Raw genomic sequence first — 15,029 nt, forward strand, 5'->3', positions numbered from 1 at the left:
CCCCTGAAGTGGGTCAGTTATTCAGTGCTGGAATATTTACACTCTGTGGCCACTTTATTAGGTACCTCCTGTAGCTAGCAAAGTGGCTTCTGAGTGCATGTCCATGGTTTTCTGCTGCTGTAGCCCATCCACTTCAAGGTTTTACGTACTGTTCATTCAGAGATGCTTTTTTTCACACCACTATTGTAACACGTGGTTATTTGAGTTACTGTCACCTTCCTGTCAGCATGAACCAGTCTGGCCAATCTCCTCTGACCTTTCTCATTAACAAGGCATTTTTTTTTGCCCATAGAACTGCTGTTCACTGGATTTTTTTTTTGTTTTTCATACCACTCTCTGTAAACTCTAGAGACTGTGGTGAGTGAAAACCTCGGTAGATCAGCAGTTTCTGAGATACTCAAATCACCCCATCTAGCGTCAACAACCATTCCACAGTCAACATCACTTAGATCATATTTCTCTTCCATTCTGATGCTTGGCCTGAACAACAACTGAACCTCTTGACCACATCTCCATGTTTCTATGCATTGAATTGCTGCCACATGATTGGCTGATTAGATACTTGCATTAGTGATCAGGTGTTCAGGTGTACCTAATAAAATGGCCACTGAACGCACGTTCTATTGGCTACCAGCTCAGATAATGGGACCGGTGGTACGTGGCTGGAAGGTAGGTAATTAATTTGTAGCATGGCTGTCCATTACAAAAACACTCACCGTCCGTCTGTTGCCTTGAGAGTCGTCAGCCAGAGTGACAGCCGAGCAAGAGGTTGATTTCCAGGCAAAAAAAAACCTGCAGAGAAAGAGAGAGAGAAATGAAGGCTGGCAGCTTTGTCTTTGTTGTAGAGAGAAGTCGACAGATACTGCCCTGAGGAATTGCCTCAGTGTGTGAATAGGCAATGTTAAAAAAACAAAAAAAATCAGCCTCCTTTGTTCGATATGACATCATGAGGGGAAACAGAGTTTCAGCAGTATTCATTCGAGAAGTAGCAGGAATTTTAAAATATACTTTCCAGTTGAGGCAACCATAAGACCATAAGGCATAGGAGCAGAATTAGGAGCCACTCAGCCCATCCAGTCTGCTGTGCTATCCTATCATGGCTGATATATTATTCCTCTCATCACCATTCTCCTGCCCTTTCCCTGTAACCTTTGACACCTTAACTAATCCACAAACTATCAATCTCTGCTTTATCTATACCCAATGACTTGGCCTCTACAGCCATCTGTGGCAGTGAATGCTACAGCTTCACCACCCTCTGGCTAAAGAAATTCCTCCTCATCTCTATTCGAGAGATGTCCTATTCCAAGGCTGTGCCTTCTGGTCTTAGACTTCCTCCCTATAGGAAACATCCATTCCAAGTCTACTCTATTGAGGCCTTCCGATATTTGATCTGCTTCAAAGAGATTCCCCTCTCATTCTTCTAAACTCCAGCGAGTACAGCCCAGAGTCACCAAACACTCCACATCCCTTAAATCATACAGTAACACCATTCACCCACCGATCTCTGATAAGATAAGATTTTAAGATTTGTTTTATTTGTCACAGGTACATTGAAAAATATAGTGAAGTGCATCATTTTGTGTCAGCCACCTACACAGTCTGAGGACGTGCTGGAGGCAGCCCGCAAGTGTTGCCACACTTCCGACACTGACATAGCATGCCCACAACTTACTAACCCTAACCCGTACGTCTTTGGAATGTGGGAGGAAACCGGAGCACCCTGAGGAAACTCACAGGGTCACCAGGAGATCAAACTCCTTACAGACAGCAGCAGGAATCAAACTCCGATTACGGTCGAGCCTTACACCAGCTGCCATGCTATTGTGTATGCCTTTTCCTCATACAAAGCTGGAAAATTGAAATTCGTCCCAAAGAATCCCATAAATTTGGGAAATTAATTGGAATTGTTAAACGAAGGGAGACATTCAGACAGGAAGGATACTAAGGAATGTGGAAACAGGGTTGGTAGCCAGAATTCAAATAAAAAACAGCCATTATCTTTTTGGAGGAGGCAGTAATCAGGATCCAAATGTCCTCCTCTGTCTCAGTCAAAGACATTTAAAAGAAAATTAAGGCCCACCTTTTGTTGGTAATATCCTGAAGATCTGGGCCAGAGGCTGGAATACTGCAGAGGCCTACTCGATAGGCCCATTATAACTCAGTTTTCTCATATACCTTGACACCTTCGTTATGAGCTACTTCCTCTGTTTCTAAATAGTTGCTTCTATTTTTATGAGTGGACACAGCCTAGTCTTGTGCCTTCAGTCCAGCAGGAGACTTGCATGAAGCCGGGAAGATTTAAGAGTTTGTGACTTCTCTGAGTCGTCTAAAGGCCTAAAATATCCCCAGGGTCCTCAAATAATCTGGCTGCAACTCATGTTTCTGGCACACAGCTATGCTTTCACATTTATAGAGCCCGGATCTCAAGTTTGAACCAAACACCATGAGTCCTTTTAAATAGGAGGCCTGTTTTCAAATCAAAGTTGTTTACTACACTTTTAAATAGAAGTCTGTTTTCTAAATAGATCTTTTATTTCCAGTTCTGTATCTCGAGGTTTGCAACACTATTTTTAGCCATTAGGGTTTCTGAAATGTGAAAAGAGATTCTGACACACACAAAATGGTGGAGGAACTCTACAAATCAGGCAGCATCCATAGAGAGAAATAAAAGAGCCAATATTTCAAGCTGAGACCCTTCATCAAGACTCTAATTAAGACACTTAATCAGGGTTTTGGGTGGCAAGGTGGAAATACATCTTTAACAAAAGAGGTGTAAGGTGTTCCTTCCCTCCACTAGCCTGCAGGTCACCCTTGGGCAAGGTGTAACACCAACTTAGCCCCCGATCAGGATCACATGAAGCCATTGGAGTAGGTGGTCGATGGTCATATGAGCAGCTGGTGCATATCACAAGTCCTGGTTACGTGACCACTAACGTCAGGTAGACAATCTCTGAGGAGTATTGATAATGGCTGGGGTCACATGTCTTGTAAAGACATTGCCCAGAAGAAGGCAATGGCAATCACTTCTGTAGAAAAATTTGCCAAAAACAATCATGGTCATGGAAAGACCATGTTCACCAACATCATACAACATAGCACGTAACGAACAAATGAGTTGGATTGTATCAGCAAGGGTAACTTTGGAACTGGCTCCATGATCTCTCCGCTCTCTGTTCTCCCCCGCTTCTGCACAATTTCAGCCTCGAAACTTTGAACCATGATCTTCAAAGTCTGACCACTCACCCTCAGCAAGTAGAAAAAATAAGTACAAGATGTGACAAACTTCCTTTTTCATCAATTATTTTTCCAGCTTTCTTTCCATGTACAGGGGAATAATCTGCAATTCTTAGATAGAACATAGAACATAGAACCTTGCAGCACAGTGCAGGGACTTTGGACCTCAACGTTGTGCTAACCTTTTAACCTACTCAATATTGTTTGGTTAGATCAGTCTAACCCTTCCCTCCTACATATTCCCCTACTTTTATACCATCTTACCTAAGGGTTACCTAAGCTTACCTAAGGGTTTCTTAAATGTACCTAATGTATCCGCCTTTACCATCACCCCTGGCAGTGCATTCCACGCATCCTCCACTCTCTGTGTAAAAAAAACCTCTAATATCCCTCCTATACTTTCCTCCAATCATCTTAAAATTATGTCCCCTCATATTAGACATTCCTTCCCTTAGAAAAAGTCCGCCTATCTGCTTGATCTATGCCTCTTATCATCTTGTACACCATTATGAAGTCACCTCTCATTCTCTTTCACTCCAAAGAAAAAACCTTTAGCTCATTCAATCTATCTTCGTAAGACACGCTCTCTAATCCAGGCAGCAGCCTGATAAATGTCCTCTGCACCCTCTCTAAAGCTTCCACATCCTTCCCATAACAAGGTGACCAGAACATAGTACTTCATGAGAAAACTTTGGAGAAGGATTGGGCATCTGATGAGAAGAGATGCCAAATTCATCATGAAGACAGAACTTCATTGGACATCTGAAGGGCAGGGGAAACACAGGAGACCAAAGACAATTTGAAGCCATGCCGTAAAGGCAGAGGTGGGGACCCTGGAACTCAATATTGAAGATGGGCAAGGAGAGGGAGAGATGGAGTACTGCTCCTGGTATGTTTCCTGCTTTGGAGTTGGGTCTATTGTCATCTGCACAAGTACGTGTACGCACAGGTGAAACGGAAAACTTATTTGCAGCAATGTTGCCTTAGATTAAGCAGCATTCACAAGAAAAAACAAATTCAACATTTTCTAACAAGGAAAGTCCTTCGTAGTGCAAAATAGTCATATTGTTGCTAATCTGTAGGGATTAATGATTTTCCAGTTGGTTCAAAAACTGAATGGTTGAAGAGAAATGGTTGTTCTTGAACCTGATGGTGTTGAACCTCAGGCTTCAATACCTCCTGCCTCAAGTTCAAAGTTCAAAGTAAATTTTATTATCATTTATGACACCACTTACAACCCGAAAATTTATTTTCCTGCAGGCATTCTCAGCAAATCTACAGAATAGTAACTATAACAGGATCAATGAAAGATCAACCAGAGTGCAGAAGCCAACAAACTGCAAATGCAAATATAAATAAATAGCAATAAATAATGAGAAACTGAAATAATAAGATAAAACGTCCTTAAAGTGAGATCACTGGTTGTGGGAACATTTCAACGATGGGCAAGTCATCCCCTTTGGTTCAGGAGCCTGATGGTTGAGGGGTAGTAACTGTTCCTGAACCTTGTGGAGTGAATCCTGAGGCTCTTGTATCCTCAACCTGATGGCAGCGGTGAGAAAAGAGCATGGTTTGGGTGGTGAGGATCTCTGATGATGGATACTGCTTTCCTATGACAGTGTTTCACATAGATGTAGTGTGGTAGCTGTGTTACCTGGTGGCAGATGTGTGAAGATGGATAAGATGGTGGTGATTTTAGGTGATGGATGTTTCCTTCTTGAGGCAATGCATGCCGTAGATGTGACTGAGTCCACTATTCTTTGTAGCTTCTTACATACCTGCTGTGCATGTGTGACGAACCGTGACTTAACCTGAACAAACTGTCCAATAGATGGTGAGTCAAGTTTCATGTTCTCCTGTGGTGCCCATATTGAGTGCTGCCAACCTGATCACACTCATACAGTTTAGCTGAAAAATCTCTGAGGGGCTCCATTCAATGTAAGGCCTCCTTTGTCTTTCTGGTAGACAAGGTGCAATTTACCCTCCCCCTCTTTTCCACTCAGTCACACAGGTAAAATACTTGAAAATCCATGTCAAACATTTCAAATCAACATTTCTCTCAACTGTGCAGTCAACACTGACGCCACATAGTTGTCATCCAAAGTTACAGACTGGTAACTGTCTCTGTAAAGATGATAAGCAGCAGAGAAAAGTAAGGCATTCTCTTGATATATTCCAACTCTTGACTTCAAAACTCATCTGTCACACTTCAAGGACAGTTCTCCCAGAGGATGGTGTTATCTGAGAGAGCTCTTCAATAAGAATGGTATCTTTAACTTTGACACCAGTTGCGATAAGGAATAACTGAAGAGCCCTTCTCTGCTTGCTCGAGGCCAAGGCTCCTTATAAGGTCAGCGAATGTAGACAGACCTACTCCACACATTCAGTGGCATTCCATGCTGGCATATCCCAGGAGTCAGAGGCGAAATGATCAGGGACAACCTTTAGCTGCTTAGCTATGAACAAGCCTGCATTAGATTTTGCACATTTAAGCCTTGTGTTGTCTGCAGCCTCTCTGCCACAGATCCCATCCATACCCTCATTGTACAGCATCTGCACCTTAGTTGGAGATCTTCTTTCTGGGCCATTGTGGTAGTTATTCCCATTACCGGTGGAAATTCAGTTTTTCTACTGATGTTTGGCCAACAACTTTCATTGCAAAAAGATACACTAATGCTAATGACCAGTTTATTCCAACATCCCCTTCCGTTTATAGAACACAGAACATTGTAGCACAGTACAGGCCCTTTGGCCCACAATGTTGTTCCTACTTTTTAACCTGTTCTAAGATTAATCTAACCCTTCCCTCCTACATAATCCTTTATTTTCCTATTGTTCATGTGCCTTTCAAAGAGTTCCTTAAATATCCCTACCACCACCCCTGGCAGTGCATTCCATGCACCCACCACTCCCTGTTTAAAAAATATACCTCCGACATCTCCTGCCCTCTATACTTGCCTCCAATTATCTTAACATTACATATTAGTCATATCTGCCCTGGGAAAAAGTCTCTGATGATCCACTTGATCTCTGATCCTTATCATCATGTACAGCTCTATTAAATCACCTCTCATCCTCGCTCATTCCAAAGAGAAAAGCCCCAGCTCACTCACCTATCATCATAAGTCATGCTCTCCAGTCCAGGCAACATCCTGGTAAATCTCCTCTGCACCCTCTCTAAAACTTCCACATCCTTACAATAACAACCAGAACGCAATACTCTAAATGTGGTCTAATGAGGTTTTATAGAGCTAGTGGTAAACATCTGCATCCTTCACCAACACATCACAATGCTCCTGTTTTCCACTCACAAGCTCCTCCAAAAAAGTGATTTAGAATGCTGATCATTACAGCATACTACAGGCCCTTTAGCTCACGATGTTATACTAAAATTTTAACCCACTCTAAGATCAATCTAGCCCTTCCCTCCCACATAACCCTCCATTTTTCTATCATCCATATGTCTATCTAAGAGTATCCTTAATGTCCCTAATGTATCTGCCTCTACCACCACCCCTAGTAGCATGTTCCACTTTCCCACCACTCTCTATGTAAATAATTTACCTCTGACATCCCTTCTTATACTTTCCTCCATCATCTAAAAAATAACGCTCCCTTGTATTAACTACTTCTGCCCTGGGGAAAAGTCTCTGACTGTCCTCTTGACTTATGCTTCATATCATCTTATACAGAGTGTGGGCACGTGGCCAAGTGGTTAAGGCGTTGGACTAGTGACCTGAAGGTCATGAGATCGAGCCCCAGCCGAGGGAACGTGTTGTGTCCTTGAGCAAGGCACTTAATCACACATTGCTCTGCGACGACACTGGTGCCAAGCTGTATGGGTCCTAATGCCCTTCCCTTGGTGTCGTGGAGAGGGGAGACTTGCAGCATGGGCAACTGCTGGTCTTCCATACAACCTTGCCCTGGAGAGTGAAGACTTTCCAGGCGCAGATCCATGGTCTCACAAGACTAACGGAGGCATCTTATACCCCTCTAACAAGTCATCTCTCATCCTCCTTCGCTCCAAAGAGAAAAACCCCTCACAAGGCATGCTCTCTAATCCAGATAGCATCCTGATAAATCTCCTCTCTACCCTCAGTAAAGCTTCCACATCCTTCCTATGTCAAGGTGAGGAGATCACAATACTCCAAGTGAGGTCTAATCAGAGTTTTATAGAGATAATGCTAAACAATCGTACCCTTTTTTTCAAGCTAGTTTCAAGCTTATTGTAGATAATGGTATTATCAAGGAGTAACATCTGCAAGTTAGGCAAAAGTGTGATCAGTCAGAGAAAAGCAAATTCAAAAACGTAAAAGAAAATCAATATGATTTAAATATGTTTTTTAAGAGATACAGCATGGTAACAGGCCCTTCTGGCCCAATTACAACCAGGTGACCAATCAACAAACTACAGTCGGCCCTCCGTATTTGCAGGTTCCACATCTGCAGATTCAACCAACCGCAGATCGGGATCGAAATAAAAACCCAGTTCTCTCTCCAGCACTTGTTGTTTGAGCATGTACAGACTTTTTTTCTTGTCATTATTCCCTAAACAATAGAGTATAACAAATATTTACATAGCATTTGCATTGTATTAGGTATTATAAGTAATCTAGAGATGATTTAAAGTATACGGGAGGATCTGCGTAGGTTATATGCAAATACTACGCCATTTTATATACGGGACTTGAGCATCCGCAGAAGTTGTATCCGTGGGGGGTCCCAGAACCAAACCCTTGTGGATACGGAGGGCCGACTGCAATTGTAAGTCTTTGGAATATGGGAGGAAACTGGAGCATCTGGAGGAATTCCATGTGGTCACAGGGAGACTGTACAAACTCCCGACAGACAGTGGTGGAATTGAAGCAGGGTCACTAGCGCAGTGTCGCAATGTTACTGCACCGTCCGTGAATGCGGATGTCACTGTCTTTAGTTGCCGTTGAGATGGTCGGGGTGAGCAGCCACTACAATCCTAGAGAAGTTGTCCTCACAGTGCTGTTGGAAAGCACATGCCCAGTGATGATGAAGGATCGTCGAGAGGGGTATGAAGTGAGAAGTTGGAAGTTGGGAGAAAGAGGGAAAGGGCTGAAGAAGAAAGAATCTGATGGGGAGGACAGTGGGCCATGGAATAATTGGGAAGGGGAAGAAGCACCAGAGGAGGCGATGGGCAGGTGGAGAGAAGAGAACGGATGAGAGGGGAACCAGAGTTGAAATTAGGAAAAAAAGAGTTAGGGTAGGGGTGAGAAATTACCAGAAGTTAGTTTACATTTTATCAGGATGCTGCCTGGATTAGAGAGTATGTACAATGAAGAGAGCATGAACAGACGGGAGGTGTTTTCTTTGGAGTGACTGAGGGTGAAGGGAGACTAGAGAGAAGTTTATCAGATTATGAGGGGCAACGACAGACAGCTGGTATCTCTTGCCCGGGGCTGAAGTGTCTAATACGAGAGGGCAAGCATTTAAGAGAAGAGAGATCAAGTTCAAAGGAGATGTGCAGAGTAGGAGCTGTTTTTCAACTGCACAGAGAGTTTGGGCGGGGCGGGGGGAAGAGGGTGACTGAAATGTACTGCCTGGGGGGGGGGTGGTAGAAGCAATTACGACAGAGGCATTTGGATGGTTCTCAATAGGCACATGAATATGCAGAGAATGGAGGGACGTGGCATGTAGGTGGAAGCGGGTTAACATAGAAACATAGAAAACATAGAAAATAGGTGCAGGAGTAGGCCATTCGGCCCTTCGAGCCTGCACCGCCATTTATTATGATCATGGCTGATCATCCAACTCAGAACCCAGCCTTCCCTCCATACCCCCTGACCCCTGTAGCCACAAGGGCCATATCTAACTTCCTTTTAAACATAGCTAATGAACTGGCCTCAACAGTTTGCTGTGGCAGAGAATTCCACAGATTCCACTCTCTGTGTGAAGAAGTTTTTCCTAACCTCGGTCCTAAAAGGCTTCCCCTCTATCCTCAAACTGTGACCCCTCGTTCTAGACCTCCCCAACATCGGGAACAATCTTCCTGCATCTAGCCTGTCCAATCCCTTTAGGATCTTATACGTTTCAATCAGATCCCCCCTCAATCTTCTAAATTCCAACGAGTACAAGCCCAGAGATTAGGGGACCAAAACTGCACACAATACTCCAGGTGTGGTCTCACCAAGGCCTTGTACAACTGCAGTAGTACCTCCCTGCTCCTGTACTCGAATCCTCTCGCTATAAATGCCAGCATTGCCATGAGTTTGCCCACTCACCCAACCTTCATCCAAGTCATTAATATATATTGTAAACAACTGGGGTCCCAGCACTGAGCCTTGCGGTACCCCACTAGTCACCGCCTGCCATTCTGAAAAGGTCCCGTTTATTCCCACTCTTTGCTTCCTGTCTGCTAACCAATTCTCCACCCACACCAATACCTTACCCCCAATACCGTGTGCTTTAAGTTTGCACACTAATCTCCTATGTGGGTTATTTAGTTATGCAGTTAATTAGTTTGGCACACTTCTCTGAAGGTTGTCACTTTGTCACCATGGAAAAGGCTGTGAGCTCCTGAGATCCCGAGACTGATGACGTCTGGAGTTTAGCCATCTGGCACTTAGCTCCTGGTAGGGTTACCCATGGCGGTAAGAACAAGATGGAGGCGCCAGACAAAGAGCGATCCAAATAAGACCTCAACGGTGGAGCCGGCAGAAGATGATGACACATCTCAAAGGCAGTGTAGGCAGAGGAAGGCTGCAGCAGTGCAGAGTTCCCGGCCATCTTGCATTCTACACCACTGGGGCCTGACTCAGAGCTGTTAAGGACCGTGTGGTCACTGCCCGTGCATCAGCCTCCACACTTTAAGCAAAGGTACGCCCGGGTATCGTGGGCTAAAAGGACCTGATTCTGTGCTGTATATTCTATGTTCAATGTACATTGGGTGATGGCTAAGACTTGGGTAAGCCAACTGTAAATATTCTTAATGACCATCAAAACATGGTAACGTACACAAAAGAGCAATACATTGCAATGTCTCATTCTGAAACTGCCCCTCTCACGAAAGGAATCCGGCCAGTATTCTAAAGTGGGCATTAAATTCACATCATTGATTCTGAGGTTAGGGTGTGCTGCACAGGGGTGTAGAATTGCTATTTTTATTGTAGTTTAACTTTCCTGTGCTTGCTTGCATTATATATTCATAGGATTGTTCAGTGAATTTTCCAGCAATTCCAGTAAGTGTCTTCTGTATTTTTCTAGAAACTTCTTAGTTTTCAGTAGCAGGCGTCACACCACCTGAATCTGACTATTTTATAGGTTAATTGTTATTATTGGAATTCTGCTAACTCTAGTCTGAAAATGAGATCACCATGTCTGCTTTATCTTTTAACAGAAAAATGTTGCCAACTACCTTTCTCTGATTAATTCAATGGGAATTAAAAAAGGAGGTTGTATGCATACATTGCGCCCAAATGTTGTTGAAAAATCAAGCAGACATATAAAGAAATACTTTGAACAATTACTATATGTCAAAGAAAAACCCTCCAGAATATTTCATTGCAAAAATGTGTTCATCCCGAGAAGGCTATCACCCTCCTCACTTAGGTTCCAACAACCAACCTCGCCTCCCCATTCCACACTGAGTAACACTCTGCCTGTACCTAGGCAACAACAAATCATCTTGGACTCCATGTGTTACAGACTGCGCTGGGCAGACTGCGACAGTGACAAATTCTATTGGCCTCATCCCTCGCAGAAGCTGAACCCTGCACAGATTGGTAGCAATAAATCTTTCAAGTCTATCCTTTGCAGATGCTATTAATTACTAACAGTGAACACTTTATTAAGTACCTCTTGTACCTAATAAAGTGGCATCTGAACATAGGTCTGTGGTTTCTGCTGCTGCAGTCCGTCCACTTCAAGGCTGAACATGTTGTACATCCAGAAATGCTCCTCGGCGCATCACCGTGCTAACGTGTGGTTACTTGAGTTACTGTGTCACGACTTTGCTGCAACACACAGCTCGAACCACATCAATCAAGTTCGCTGATGACACAACTGTGGTGGGCCTCATCAGCAAGAGCGATGAGTCAGCATACAGAGAGGAGGTGCAGCGGCTGATGGACTGGTGCACAGCCAACAACCTGTCTCTCAATATGAACAAAAGAGATGGTTGTTGACTTCAGGAGGACACGGAGTGACCACTCTCCGCTGAACATCGACGACTCCTCCATACAGATCATTAAGAGCACCAAATTTCTTGGTGTTCACCTGGCAGAGAATCTCGCCTGGTCCCTCAACACCAGCTCCATAGCAAAGAAGGCCCAGCAGCATCTCTACTTTCTGTGAAGGCTGAGAAAAGTCCATCTCCCACCCCCCATCCTCACCACATTCTACAGAGGTTGTATTGAGAGCATCCTGAGCAGCTGCGTCACTGCCTGGTTCGGAAATTGCACCATATCGGATCGCAAGACCCTGCAGCGGATAGTGAGGTCAGCTGAGAAGATCATCAGGGTCTCTCTTCCTGCCATTACAGACATTTACATCACATGCTGTATCCGTAAAGCAAACAGCATTATGAAGGACCCTACGCACCCCTCATACAAACTCTTCTCCCTCCTGCCATCTGGCAAAAGGCACAGAAGTATTCGGGCTCTCACGACCAGACCATGTAACAGTTTCTTCCCCCAAGTCATCAGACTCCTCCATACCCAGAGCCTGGACTGATACCAACCTACTGCCCTCGACTGTGCATATCGTCTTGTTTATTATTTATTGTAATGCCTGCACTGTTTTGTGCACTTTATGCAGTCCTGGGTAGGTCTGTAGTCTAGTGTAGTTTTGTGTTTTTTTTTAATGTATAGTTTTCAGTATAGTTTTTGTATTGTTCGTGTAGCACCAAGGTCCTGAAAAACATTTTCTCATTTTTACTGTGTACTGTACCAGTAGTTATGGTTGAAATGAGAATAAAAGTGACTTGACTTGACTGTCACCTTCCTGTCAGCTTGAACCAGCCTTCTCTGACTTCTCTCATTAGCAAGGCGTTTCCACCCACAGAACTGCCACTCACTGGATGCTTTTTTTTTGTTTTTCACACCATTCTTTGTAAACTCTAGAAACTTTTGGGCATGACAATCACAGGAGATCAGCAGTTTCTGTGATACTCAGACCACCCCATCTGGCGCCAACAGTTATTTCACAGTCAGTCACTTAAATCACATTTCTTTCCCCATTCTGATGTTTGGTCTGAACAACAGCTGAACCTCTTGACCATGTCTGCATGTTTTATGCATTGAGTTGCTGCTGCGTGATTGGCTGATCAGATATTTGCATCAACAAGCAGGTGTACAGGTGTACCTAATAAAGTGGCCACTGAGTGTAGATAGATAAAGCCTTCCAAGTGTTAATTGAGTCTCTACGTTAGATCGCCACCCAATGCGTCCTGCAAAAAGAAGCTGTTCTTAAATTCTGGCCCTGGTCGGGCTTGGTTGTCATGGTCAAGGGACCCAGTAGCTGCAGTTCAATGCCCATGCCCAAAACTGAACAATGGGAGAAGCAAAAAATCAAACTCCTGGAAGTGCTCTACCTTCTCATCCTATCAGACTCCATCATCTTCGTTAGAAGGTTGAAAGGTTGAGTGAGCTAGGGCTTTTGTTTCAGGACACACAGCAGTTCTGATCGAGGGGTCAGCGGTGGAAATGCTGAGCAGCGTCACGTTTCTGGGTGTCAACATCTCTGAACATCTATCCTGGGCCCATGCAATCATGACAAAGGCACACCAGTGACTCTATTTTATTAGGAATTTTGCTGTGGCACTGGAGACTCTAGCAAGTTTCTGCTGCTGTTCCACACCAGCCTCCCCTCCATGGACTCTGTCTATATCTCACAGCCTCAGTAAAGCAGCCAACATTATCAAAGGCCCCACCTATCTTGGCCACTCTGGATAAACACCAATGCCCTTGAATGGGAAAAAAGTGGTGGATACCGCCCAGTCCATCACAGGTAAAGCCCTACATATCACTGAGCACATCTACGTGGAGCACTGTCACAGGAAAGCAGCAGCCATCATCAAGGAACCCCACTACCCAGGTCACGCTCTGTTCTCACTGCTGTCTTCAGAAAGAAGGCACAGGAGCCTCAAATCCCACATCGCCAGGTTCACAAACAGATATTACCCCTCAACCATCAGGTTCTTGAACCATTGGGGATAACTTCACTCATCCCATCACTGAACTGTTCCTACAACCTATGGATTTACTTTCAAGGACTCTTCATCTCTTGTTCTCAATATTTATTGCTTGCTTATTTATTTATTTATTTATTTATGTTGTATTTACTGTGAATACCCATAAGAAAGTGAATCTCAGGGTATCATATGGTGAGATATATTTACTTCTATAATAAATAATAAAGAATAAATTCTTCTCCACCTTCCCATCCAGCAGAAAATATAAAATCCTGAAAGCATGTACCACCAAGTTCAAGAACAGCTTCTATATAACGGTTATTAGATTATTGAATGGTTCCTGACTATAAAAAGATGCAGTCTTGACCTCACAATCTACCTTGCATGTTATTGTCTACCTTGCATGTTATTGTCTACCTTGCATGTTATTGTCTCCCTGCACTGCACTTTCTCTGCAAATGTAACACTTCATTTTGTATTCTATTATTGTTTTACTTTGAACTACCTCAATCCAATGTTGCAAATAACTGATCTGTATGAATGGTATGTAAGACAGTGGTACATGTGACAATTATAAACTAATTTATACCATCAAATGGGTGATGTCTCTACCAAAAGAAGTGTAGGGAGCTCCTTCCCTCCCCTAGCCTGCAGGACACCCTTGGGCAAGGTGTAGCACCTGCTTACCCCCCCGATCAGGGTCACGTGAAACCATGGGAGCAGCTGGTACATATCACGAGTCTTGGTTATGCAACCACTGATACCAGTAACAACCTCTGAAGAGTATTGATAATGGCTGGGATCACCTGTTTTGTAAAGGCACTGCCCAGAAGGCGGCAATGGCAAACCACTTCTGCAGAAAAATTCGCCTAGGACAATCATGGTCGTGGGACCATGAACACCCACATCTTACAACATGGTACATAGTGATGATGATGATGATAACTTCACCATATATTGATGAAAGAGAAATCACTTCTGACAAATCTTTTGGAGATATTATTTTTGGAGGAGAAAGGGGACTTTGAATTACAATTGTTCTTCTACTCTTTTAAGTACTGAGGTACAATAAAAAGATTTTATTTGCTTCCCATCCAAATAGATAATGTCATACACGAATACTCTGAGGTAGTGAAAAAGAAAACAGAATACAGAATAGAGTGTTCTAGTTACAGAGAAAGTGCGGTGCAGTCAGACAACTGAAGTGCAAGGGCCATAATGAGGTAGACTGAGAGATCAAAAGTTCAGCTTTATCACATAAGAGTCCTGATGCTAATGAGATGGAATCTGTCCTTGAGCCTGGAGCTTTGTGCTCTCAAGCTTTTGTATTGTTTGCCTGATGGGAGCAGGGGAGAGAAAAGAGATTGTCTGAACTTCAAATATGAGGACGGGGACACCCAGACCCTGCTGTTATTCAGCATATGGCGGTCTCTGTTAATACCAGAGAGGGTCTTATTGACATGGCAACCAGGCCCAGACAAGATCTAATCAATATTATAAAAGAACTGTGAGAACGATCAAAATATTAACTGATTAAGAAAGACTCCTTTCAAAACAGTAAGTGAAGCCATACAGCAGCTAATAAACATTTTAAATGCCCACAAACAGGGTCAAATCAATATCGTACCTAACC

At 43.6% G+C, this 15,029-nt stretch overlaps 1 long non-coding RNA gene across 12 annotated transcripts in view; it reads right to left on the reverse strand.

The window, feature by feature from the left end:
• LOC134347806 (uncharacterized) overlaps positions 1-15,029 on the reverse strand; it is a 293,384-nt gene that overhangs the window by 140,791 nt on the left and 137,564 nt on the right. For all 12 annotated transcript variants that reach the window (XR_010018266.1, XR_010018260.1, XR_010018264.1 and 9 more), the window contains one exon: positions 717-792. This is a non-coding gene — a long non-coding RNA (uncharacterized LOC134347806). The remainder of the gene's footprint in view (positions 1-716; positions 793-15,029) is intronic.

The sequence above is a fragment of the Mobula hypostoma genome, chromosome 6 (genome assembly GCF_963921235.1).
Source record: "Mobula hypostoma chromosome 6, sMobHyp1.1, whole genome shotgun sequence".
Taxonomy (NCBI): Eukaryota; Metazoa; Chordata; class Chondrichthyes; order Myliobatiformes; family Myliobatidae; genus Mobula; species Mobula hypostoma.